Raw genomic sequence first — 12468 nt, forward strand, 5'->3', positions numbered from 1 at the left:
AATTTACATTGGGGGCGGGGTGGGGGGGGAGGCATTGTGGCACGAATAGTAATCTCAGGACTGGGGAGCAGAAACCAAGGCTCTGTGAGCTCACCAGTCAGGCAGAGACCTTGTCTTCATGGAGGTGAACTGCATTCCTGAGGATGACACTGGAGGCTGTCCTCTGGCCTCCATACACATGTGTATACACACGTATCTGCACACATAACACACACACGTTTTTAAAAAGGTAGATAGACAGACATCATAAGAGACATCCGTGATTCCTCAGCCTATCATGTCTTTCCCTTTGCCTTGGGAAGAATCTCCACTTTCCATGTGAAGGATTTCTTTTCCTTCTCTTTCTATCAGTGGGAGAGATGTGTGGCTGACCTATGCCCCCCCTAGACATGTGACCCAGGGTTGTCCAATCAGCACCCTGCATTCCTTTGGCTGGCATAACAGGTTCCATGAGGATAAAACTAAAGATTTTTGGGAAACTACTGGAAAGGGATGTGTTTCCTCTGGGGTTAGTCTCCTGACCCCCAAGCCTGGGGATGCTGAAAACCCGGGTGTCACCCATGGAGAGCACTTTCCTGGGAATGAAGACTCACCATAGAAGTAGAACAGGAGGGGGGGGCAACTTACTGAGATCCTATCTTAAAACAATAACAACAAAAAATACAAAAGGGCTGAGGGTCTGGGGTACAGTGCAGAAGGTCCTCACCTTTGTCTCTCAGGCTAAATGTCCATTTCTCAGAGGGCCCTTCGCAGACCCCCACCCCCAGCCAAACTGGGTATCCCTCCAAACCTTTACTTCCCAGCACAACAAAGACTCCAAATGACCACTGTCCATTCACCCAGCATGGTTGAGCCGGAGCACAGAGAAATAAAATTGAGCAAATCATGGAGATCAAGACAATAAGCATCCCTCTATGGTCTCTGTTCCTAGTCCTACCTCCTGCCTCAGGGTCCTTCCCTCAGTGATGGACTGTATAAGCCAGATAAATCCTCCCCACTTCCCAGGTCAGTTTTGGTCACAGAAACCAAGAAACAAAGTAGGACACCGTTGTTGAGAGAGCACAGCTGGCTGCCACTGTCATTGCCAAAAGCACCCAGCTCACCTACACCACTGTGGCTGTCACCTCTAACATCCTTCTGTGTCTCAGCATTCCAGTTCCACTAAGCCTCCAGCCATTTGGATTCTGCCTATAGCAGACATTGAGGTATGACTACCCCAATAAAAACACTGGTAGGAGAGGTGCAAAGCTCCCGCCAAGCCCAGCCTCCATTGCAGGAGGAGAGTGAAACCTTTCCCCTTCTTTTCTCCCACAGCCTTCTGCAAAGCAAAAGCCGAAAGCCAGTTTGAGAAGACCTTACACCTGGTACATAGTCACTAAACACCTATTACATGTCAAACGACTGAGAAATCCTAGAGACACAAAACAGAAACATGACATGGTCCACGAGGTAGTTCCTCAGGGGACAGAGTAGTGTGATGCATGGGGAGCCAACTAGACCAACAGAACAGAAGAGTCTAGAGGCTGGAACTACATCTCACCCACACGATCACCTGACTTATGGAACCAAGGGAGCCATAGGGAATGGTGGCCTGGGAATGAATGACATGGGATCAAGGCGGTATAAGCAAAAGAAAAGAGGGCATGATGACCCTGCATGTCACCCACATACGATTTACAGTCGACATATGTGATGGTTAGTCTTGATTGTCAACTTGATTGGCTCTAAAACTAAGGGCCGTGCAAGGATGCCCAGATACAAAGGGTGCTGAAGGTAGAACTGTTGCTTGTGATCACCTGCCTTCCTTTGCTGCTGGTGAGGGTCTATCTGGTTCCTGTCCCTGCTCCTGCTTGCTTGCATCTTTCTTTCCAGCGCTCAGAACCCAGCTTCATCACCCTTCCAGTGTAAGCTGAGACTCACTGCTCCCTTAGAATCCTCCAGCCTTCAGTGCCAGCCTGGGTCTACTGAAGCATCCATCCCGTGGGCTGAGCTGATTGTGGCACTTTCAACCTCTCCAGTGGTCAGATGGTCATTGCTGGCTACTCAGCCCATATCATGTAAGCAGATCTAATACAACCCCCTTTGTGATGTGTATTCATCCTTCGGGCTCTGTTCCTCTGGAGAACCCTGACTAATACAGTCCAAAAGCAGTTTCGAAGGAGCAAGGACAAAAAAAAAAAAAAAAAAAAGAGAGAGAAAAGAGCAGAAGACTTTAATGAGTCTTCAAAAGGCCAACAGAGACATGAAAATGCTGGCCACTTTCCTACTGGGAGACATGCACGAGAGTCTGTGTGTAGTGGCGTCTTCCAGACATTCCCCAGTGTTCATCAACAACAATAGAATTGCATGTTCCTACAGAGGAACACTACACTCAGATGAGAACAAATGTATAAAGCCACACACCCCAGTGTGCTAGAAGCTCACAAACACAAGGTGGGCTGGAAAAGATCCAAAAGGAGGCTCTTCTTCATAGCCCCATGTAGTTCTAGCTCAGAAATGGTCAAAACTACACAGCATTATTCATGAAGAAGAGAACTGAAAGCCAGTCTCGGGGTTTTCTCGCAGCGTTAGCAATGCCTAGATGGTGAAGACTCGGGTGAGCACCATGTTAGTGACTCATCGCCCTTGTGCGGTTCTCTGTATGTGTGCTGTATTCTATGTATGAAAGCCCTGCTCACAGCCAAGCTGAGGAGAGCGAGTGTAGGGAGCACAGTAAAGCTCACATCATCATGAACGTGATGACCTGCCTTCCTTTACCAACACAGCTGTGTGATGGCCAACCATGCCTGCCTTGTGGGGATGGTTAGGAGAATGAAACAGGAAGCAGAGCCAGATGTGGTGGAGCACACCCTCAGTCCCAGTACTCGGGAGGCAGAGACAGGCAGAGCTCTGTGAATTCGGGGCCAGCCTGGTCTACAAAGTGAGTTCCAGAATAGCCAGGGCTACACAGAGAAATTTTGTCTTGAAAAACCAAAGAGGAGGAAGAGGAGAAGGAAGAATAGGAGGAGGAGGAGAAGGAAGAGGAGGAGGAGAAAAAGAAGGAGGAGGAGGAAGAGGAGAAAAAGGAGGAGGAAGAAGAGGAAGAGGAGGACAAGGAGGAGGAGGAGGAAGAGAAGTCGAGTAGGAGTACTATTTGTATATATGAGTAATTGATAACTTTTGGCTGTCACTGTCATCCAGCTGACTGCCCATCACCTCTAGTTCCCTTCTATTCTGCCACATCCACTGCCCTTGGTGGGGTGCACAGTCCATGAAAAAAAAAAAAACAAACAGTAGAGGCTCCTGCACCTTTTCAGCGTCCTCTTCTCATCTCCAGCTGGTGCCATCTGGGAAGAAGGGAGCTTCTGGGTCATCCTCCTTCCTCTTCCTTCTCCTCGGTCCTAGAACTGGCTTTGGTCACCTGCTCAACATCTTAAGTGAAATGCTGGAGGACCTCCTAGGGCTCAAGTTATCCGAAGGCTCCAGTGGCCTGCACACAATACGTGTTTGTCAGTGGATGTAAACCAGAGAAATAACAAGGAGAGCGCTGGGCGGCCAGTAGGAACCGGTTTTACCCACAGTGATAGAGAGGAAGTGAGGCAGCCTGTCTTCTTTTCACAGCCCAACCCTGGCTTTTCCTTGTCCTCATCCAGTCCAAACCCACCAGAGAGGTCACACTGAGAGCCGCCGAGCCAGAGCCATCTAGGGCTCCTATGGCAATGGGAGGGAATCACTATTTATCTTTGTTAGTGCTGCAAGTGTCCGAGAGAAAACAGCTTCAAAGAGCCAGCCTGTTGGGATAACCTATTGATTTGTGTCACGTTTCTCCCAATCCCTGTTTTATTGTTGTTCAAGACAGGGTCAGGGGAGGTCAAAAATCACTGTCTCTACTGGAGGTAACAGAGTGAGGGATTCTAGGAAGAATTCTAAATTCTGTGTGGCTGGGGAAGGAATGAAGGACCATACTGTCTTGGTCAAACCAGTTGGCTAATATGTCTAAGTATTTGCCAATTGTTCTGTCAGTGATGGCAGAGTTGGCACTTCATTAAAAGCTTTTGGTTGTTATTTTTGTTTTGTAGACATGGTCTCACTATGTAGCCCTGGCTGGCCTGAAACTTGCTGTATAGACCAGGCTATCCTCAAAACTCACAGAGATTCATTGGTCTCTGCCTTCCAGGTGTTGAGATTAAATGCACGCACCACCATGCCTACAAATTACTTAATTACATTTAATTATTTGGGGAACGGCCAAACACAGGGCATGGCACACATGGAGAAGTCAGAGGACAGCTTGGGAGAACCAGTTCTCTCCAGCCACCATGCAGATCCCATGGATTGAACTCAGGTCAGCAGGCTTGGCAGCAGGCACCTGAGCCATTTCAACGATGGTAGCATTTCATTTTTATGAATGGCAGATCACTTTCCAGATAGCTAATCTATAGCACGCTTTGGCATACTTCGACCTCATCCATCCACTGCTGTTTTAATCAATCAAGCTTTGCTGGAGCACACTGGTGCTCATTCTCCAATGTGCCTGGCCACTGCTACTTTAATACAATGACAATTGAGTGTGGTAATAAAGATGGCACGGACTGGGCAGCCTTAGATGTATATGGTCTGGCTTGTTACAGAAAACAATTGCCTACCATACCCTACCAAACACAGTCCTTATGTCCCCATTTTATATAAGGAAGATATAGTCATAAGGGCTAATAACCTGCCCAGGATCAAAATCAAAGATGATGTTGAGATCTGAACACAGTCTGTTTGATATAAAAATAAGTTCCCCAGATGTATGCTATTTCCAAAGGAGACATTATTGCCACTATTAGTAACAGCCCGTAAACATCTGTACAAATCAAGCTTCTATCTACAAGTCAGATTTGATTTAATACTGCTCAAATCTGAGTTTCAATAAAATAGTGGTCCAGTTAAATCTTTTTAAAAACTAGTTATTTTATGTGTATGAGTGTTTAGTCTGTATGTGTACCTGGTTCCCACAGAGGCCAAAATAGAGTATCACATCTTCTGGGACTAGAGTTACAGATAATTGTGAACCACTAGGTGGATGCTTGGAATCAAATCCAGGCCTTCTGGAAGAGCAGCCAGTACTCTTAGCTGCTGAGCCACCACTCCAGCCTGGTTAAGCAGTTTCTTACAGTGGGATTTTTGCTTATTTGTTTGTTTTGTTTAAGAGAGGGTCTCTCTATATAGTACTTGCTAGCCTCAAACTTTTTATGTGGTCCAAGCTGGCCTTAAACTCATAGAGATTCTCCTATCTCTGCCTCTCAAGTGCTGGGATTAAAGGTGTGCACATGCCCAGCCCATTTGAGTAGTTTTTGAAGTTGAGGAAGCTATCATCCTACATTTAGAAATCTTTTAATTCTACTGAGACCAGAGTAAAGTTATTGTCACAGAGTTGACTTCATTTCATCTTGGTGGTACTGAGCACCTCCTTGGTCTTGACCAAGCCCTACGAATTGGCTGATGGAGCCAATGTGGATTCTCCTGTACAGGATGTGAAGTAGAAGCATGGTTTGATTGTGGAATGCCCCCAACCCGACCCTATGGGCTCACGTGCATGAACACTCTGCTCACATTTGGTGGTGCTGGTTTGGAAGGTTATGAAAACTTTGGGTCTTGGGGCATAGGCTTAGCTGGAGGATATAAGGCACTAGTGTTGTCCTAGCTCTGCTTCCTGACCTTCCAAGATGAGAGAGGCACTCTCCCACCTTCCTCTATCAACCCACCTCATCATGATAGTCCCCTATATTCATCAGTTAAAAACCTATTACATTTGCATCTCGGAAATATAGGTAAGTGAGGGCTCAGAGAAGTAATTTGGATAAGGTTATCAGCCACCTCCATAACAAAACTGATAGCTATGTAAGCAGAGGAAGTGAGCCAAGCCAAATCGAAGCAAGATCGCTCTACCTTATGATGACCTCCACCAGTTAGAGGATACTGAACAGATAGGTAGGTAGATGCCAGAACCATGCTCCAGACCCCTGTGGCTAAGCCTCTATTCTTTAAATTACTTGGCCTCCAGGATTTTGTTAGGACCACAGGAAAAGACATCCGGATATAATCTGTAATGGTTTAGCGGTGAAAACCAAGCCCTCTGTGTCCTACATCTTTGCTGGAGACAGAACTCTCCCCACGACACTGGGTATGGCTGAGACAATATCTAGGCGGACCAGGAAGTGTATCAGGAAGGTGGACATTTTTGAAATATTGAGAACATGGTACTTTCTACACAGTCTCTGATTCTCCTTGTAAGGCAGTGGGTAGCAGGGGATTCACCAAGCTCAGAATAAAGAAAAGAAAAGGCTGATTCTGGATTCTGAAAGAAAACAGTGAGTGAGTGAGATGGGGTTGGCCAGTACAGAGGGGCCAAGACAGTACAGCATCACAGACATCCTATTAGCAGCTCAATAGAGAGATGTTTAAGGAAAACCAGGAGACAAGTACCTCAAATGCGAATACTGAGTAGCTCCTAGTTCTGGAGGAATCATGTAAGTCCCTGTTTCCTGGAGCCTGGTGGCTCTGTGGTTTTGGAACAACATACTGTGTTACAAGCAGGTTGACAGCATCGCCCTGAGGCTTGGTGAGAAGATGTATAGAAGCCGAGGAAAGATCTCGAGAGCTGGAGAAAGAGCAGCTGTGTTGGCTCATTGGGTAATGTGAAACAAAATCCATCCAAACAATGTCCGCCTTCCCAACTCTACCAAACCTAAATCTCAAACAAGACAATTTCAGGAACAGGATGGGTCAGTCCACCTGGGACCCCAGGAGGCATCATGTACTTTGTCTGCCTTTGGAATAGGGTGGCCCAGGTAAAAACCAGTTCTTCCAGAGGTCCAAATTTGACTCAAATTTCCAGGCTTACTTTCTCACCACTTGATCCCTTCTCTTCAACCAGGCTAGGGTTCAGCTCCCCATCCATCCCCTGAGCATACAGGCCGGGCTGCATGACCTGACCATGCCCCATCCTCTCAGGTGACCTGCACAGAAACCCTTGCTGCAGAGCCAAGGCCAGTCCTCAGACCACCTGTGTCTATGGAGACTCCGGGGAAGCTTGGTTACAGTGACAGAGAAACCAGAAGGCCCAAATAGAGACAAAGCACTGAAACCAATAAACGCACAGAGAAAGACGAGATGAAAGAGCCAGACTGCCACTGCAAAAATAACCTCAATTTACTTTGTTTCTGCAAACTTCTGACCTTACTACTAAAGGGGAATAGAGGTTGGGAGAAGCAAATAAACAATAGTAAAGATGGGAAATGATATGCCCTTACCACCAACCCTGACCCTGGCTTCCTCTCTCTTGGGACAGCCCTTCTATAGGTGGTTGGCTACCCTGGTCTCAGGTGAGGCACCTCAGGAGTTAAGCTGCTATTTATTTACTGGTTAAGGAGGCAAGCTCCAGGAGTGAAGGCGGGGTTGAGACGACACTGAGCACAACTAACAAGCGGCCCTCTCAGGCAGCACTCTGGGCGATTACTCCCGAGCACCCAGCCATACCAAAATCAATAAACAATTTCAGCGCAGCCCAGGGAACTTTGCCACACTTAATAAAAGTCTCCAGCTGCGGTTATGGCTTCATTTCACCTTAACGTCTTCTTTAACTGTCCCTTCTTTTCAAGATCAATTAGAGGAACATGCAAAGAGAATAAAGAATTACATGTGCACACACAGGGGCGCAGGGGCCAATGAATGCCCCCTAAACAAACAAGGTCAAAACTAGTTAACTGTATGGAGCCTCTCCCCTCCTAATTCATCACTCCAATTTGAATGGACCAATGGGGAATAAGTTTGGGGACATGATTGTAGGACAGGAACTGAGCATTAGGAGGAAGGACAGGGGAGGAGCTGAGAGAGAGGCCTCAGTTCCTAAATGTGCATAAGGAATTCTAATGTGGAATGTTCCCTTATTTTCTTCACGGGTTTCTTGGGTCCCTCTTCCTCTCTGCAAACCATGTGTCCTTTAGAATGAATAGAAAGCGGGAAATGAAGGGCTAGAGAGATAGCTCAGATGGTAAAGTGCTTGCCATGCAAGCCTGAGAACCTGAGTTCGGATCTCCAGCACCCAGGTAAAAAACCTGGTGTGACAGCCTATGTCTGTCATCCCAGTGCTGGAGGGATGGAGCAAGAGGATCGCTGGGGACTGCTGGCCAGCAAGTCTAGCCAGTCAACAAGCTCCAGATTTGGGGAAGGGGGAAAGAGACCCTATCTCAAAAAATAATAATGTAGCAAGTGGTTGACGAAGAGCTAAGACATTGATCTAAGGTCACCATACACATGTGCACACACTTGCACATCTGCACATGCACAGACACACATGTGTACCCATCTATTCTACACATAAATAAAGAGGTAAAAGAGGAAAATGTATAAAAGTCACTGTTGGAGTCTTTGTCTAAGAGCTAGGGGATGCTGCCTGAGATGGGCAGGTCCCCGGCCCGTCCGTCAGTCTGGACGGTGTGTGCAGTTGGGTAATGTGTATGTGTGTAATCTGCCTTTTGGCTACCAAAAAGCACTTGTCAGCCCTGTTTGGATGCAACGAACCTAAATGAAAGCCTGCTGAATTTTCTCAAAATGAAGTAAGCCGTATTCTGTACATCTGCAAGTCCATGTCTCCACAGGGCTAAACCCCTTCCTCTCACTGTTGAAATTATCAGCCTCCTGTTCCTTGTTCAGAACGTCAATAACACTAACTAATTCATCATCTTCCTTGGCTTCTTGGCCACTCAAGTGCATAGATAGGAAGACCCATCTGTGAAGAGTGGAAAGATGAGGACCTCCCGTGGAAACAGTTCACAGAAACAACTGAGACGCTGGAGAACATTCTGGAAGAGGGTGAGTGTGGAGACCCTGGTCCCACCCTTCCTTCCAATGGAAACAGCTCAGCTAAGACCAAAAGCTCCAAGAGTGCATCAAACAGGCATCGTCCTTCTAGAAAAAAGTTCTTAGTGACATAGGCTGGCCTTAAACTCACAGCAATCCTCCTGCCTCTCCTCCTCGACAGTGCTAAGACTACAGGCCTGTGCCACCTCAGTCATCTTGCTTTGTTGTTTGTTGTCATTCACTTTTTATTAAGACACAATGTTTGTAGTTTTTATGGGACAGTATGGTGATTTGCTGCATATGCTCAGCCCTTGATGATCGCATCAGGGTAATAAGTGCTTACCCCCTGCCCCACCCCCCAGCGTTAATCACGAGTATGTGCTGGGGACATTCGTGGTGTTCCAGTAAGTGTATCAGATTTTGTAAATAGTGGCTATCCTGCTGTGCTGTAGGAAGCCAGGGTTCATTCCTCTCTAGTCGTGTTTGGCTGCCTCTTACCCTGTGCTCTTCTGTACATTCTCAGGTCCCTGCCCTCTGCTTCTGGCCTAACTGATAGATTTTTTCCCTGAGCTTTAAAAAAAAAAAAAAAAGCTTTGCCATTGCACATGTGAGAGGTGCACTTGGAGGAAGGAATGGCTTGCTGAAGGCCCAGAGTCCTAGCATCCTCTCTGCCTCAGATAGACAGTTCTGCCCCAGTCTCCCGTGGCTTGACTCTATCACATCACAGTAGCCCTACCTAATGAACTTTCCCTTCTGTCTCTGGATCATCTCTCCAAGTTCCCAGCATGCTTGTCTCACTTGCCTTCCCATTCACCAGGGGTACCATTCAATCCAGTTTTGGGAGAACCCAAAGCATTTGGGAGAGAGAAGACCCAAGAGCAGTAACTATAGCAAAATTCACCTTCTCCCTTCCTCCTCCAGTTTATAAAGTGGCTCTGTTTAAAAGTCTCATTTTTATTATAAGGGGCACAAAGATGAGGCATCTGACAGCTTCATGCCATCACAACAGACCAGAGTGCAAAAGGAATTATCCGTTGGGACAGTGTTTAGCAGTTCAGAGTGAAGAACAAAGGCCTACCAACCACAGCGATAAAGTGAGCTCTCTAAGTGAGTCCGGTTTTGTTCGAAGACCAAACCTAGCATGTCCACAAGCCACTTACACGGCTGCCCAGGCTCCAGGCATTTCCCCGGGTTCTGGTGGCCCTCTATACTGCTTCCTAGGTGTGACAGGTTCATGACACCTAGTTAGCACATTAGGCAAGCAATCCTAGCCCTACTGGGAGGTAACACAGATGAAGCCACAGGTCCACCTCACTTTCTAAAACTGTCAGTAAACACATTTGTAAAAATATTCCACAAAATGGAGACAGAGCCACAGGATCCGGTGGAAAAACACAGCTACAAAGGTGTATGTTCCCGCACCTTCCTCACGCCTCCATCCTGTTTAATATTTTCATGGTGAGAACAGAGGGAGAAGCTCATGGCTAATTCTGTCTTTTGATATCCGGTAGGAGCTCAGGATGTACAACCGTCTTTATAAGCAACCTTCACCAACTGAGAAACACTCACTTGAAAAAAAAAATCAACTGGGAATCTGGTTAGCAAAACGCTTTGCAAATGAGGACTAAGAAAGGCCGGGTGGAGATTGATGCAGACTTTATTAAGAGACTGGAAGTGAAAGGCAAGTGGCCACGTGGGTGTCTGAAGACCTCCTTCACTGTGGGAAACGCTTAAGCCTTGTAGGATAATAAACCATCAAGAGGCAATTGAAACGGCATCATTCACCAACTCCACAAGTGACAAGCTCTGCTCTTTGTAGGCTGTCTCTTCTCTCTACGGCTCTGGGCATCACGCAGAGCTTTGAAATATATATTTGGAGTGGAGTGACCTGACTAGAAACCAATTCGGTTATAAATCAACTCCCAGCTCGCTGATTACTTTTTTCCATTCATTTTTTTTACTAGTATGTATTATTATACAAAGTACTGGGCTTCATTACAGCATTTTCATACATGCATATGGTACCCGCTCATCATCCCCACCCTCCCTCACCGCCACTTCCTTCCTGATGCTTCCCACTCTTCACAGAGGCCCTCCAGCTACCTCCACATCTTCCTTGCTTTTTTCTATTTAAAAGTCTAGGTTATTCATGAGGGGAAAGGGGATGCTCTTTTCTCTAGGTCTGGCTTGTTTTCCTTATCATGAGGATCTCTGGAACGTCTGTTTTCCTGAAAATGACTGGACTTCATTCTCTTTCATGGCTAAAGGAAACTCTGTTGTATTAATACGCTTTGCTTTCTTTGTCCACACTGTCAATGGGCAGCAGGGTGGTCCCAGGGCTCTTTTGAATAGTGCTTCAGTGAATATGGCTATACCAATCGATGTCTCCAGATCAGGCTCCTTTGAGTGGCATAGCTGGATCTGTTTTAGGGTTTTTGAGGAACCACCACTCTGATTTCCACAGTGACTGGCTAATCCACATTCTCTCTAGTACATGTTGTTGTCATCTTCTCCTTCTAATCCGGTCTTCTTCTTCTCCTTCTTTTCCTTCTTCTCCTTCTCCTCCTCCTCTTTCTCCTTCTATTTTTGTGTGTGTTTTTTTAATTTTTAATGACGAAAACAAAAATAAACCTAAAAGCGAAGCTTCTGGAAAAGCCATTTGTTCTTTCCTGTCTTGTATCGCTCCTCAAACTTGACCTTGGCCTCCCGCCTGGCCTTGCGTTTCAAAGCTGGGTCCCTGAACACATCCTTGTTGAGAACAGTCTTGTCCAAGGGGATATCAACAGAGTACCTGGTCGGCATGAGGTGGTTGTAGTTATACACTTTCACAAAGGATTTGATCTTGGATCGCTTGGCGATTTTCTTCTTGCCCGTGGCAGCTGTCACTTTTCGGGGATAGCGGTCAATCCCAGCCACCAGGGCATGGCTGTAAGGCCGGTCTGAGATGCCATCATCAATGTTCTTCACGATGACGGCTTTGCGTCCGGAGTAGCGTCCAGCCAGGACCAGCACCACCTTCCCGGGTTTCATGAACTTGCCCATTTCTACAGCAAGGAGCGGGCAACCCAGCAGAAAAGACTTTTTTTGTGTTTTTGAGGGTTTCACAGTGTCTCACTATGCATCCCTAGATGTCCTAGAATTCACTCTGTAGACCAAGATGGACACAAACTCGGAGATATACTTGTCTCTGCCTCCTCAGCGCTGGGATTAAAGAAGTGCACTACCCCTGCCCGGCTGTTATTTTCTTCTTCAGGTGATTATCTGCAAACTGTGCAAAAAAACCACACGAGCTGAACAGAAGTCTTTCTGTAGAGGAAAAAAAAGACTAGAAATATACAACGAACTGACCTGGTTCCTCCCAACACAGGCCACCTCTAATGTCCACCGTCATCATTACTGCGACAGACATAGTAATTGATCACCCCAGTCTAGTCTTAACCAAATGTAACCATCTACAAGTACACCATGCTGGATACACCGATGGTTGGTTAGCGTTTTAGTGTATGGCCATTCCTCCAGTTTGTGCACCTTAAACTCACCCTATACCTTGCAAGTCCATCAAGAAACTTTAAACCTTCACAAATAGACCTTGTCTTAGGGTTACTATCGTTTGTGTCAGGTTAACATAAAACTAGCCAGCAC

At 46.5% G+C, this 12468-nt stretch overlaps 1 pseudogene; it reads right to left on the reverse strand.

The window, feature by feature from the left end:
* Positions 1-11415: 11415 nt before the first annotated feature.
* On the reverse strand, positions 11416-11934 carry LOC114624812 (annotated as a pseudogene).
* Positions 11935-12468: the final 534 nt, after the last annotated feature.

The sequence above is a fragment of the Grammomys surdaster genome, unplaced genomic scaffold (genome assembly GCF_004785775.1).
Source record: "Grammomys surdaster isolate TR1022 unplaced genomic scaffold, NIH_TR_1.0 210, whole genome shotgun sequence".
NCBI lineage: Eukaryota > Metazoa > Chordata > Mammalia > Rodentia > Muridae > Grammomys > Grammomys surdaster.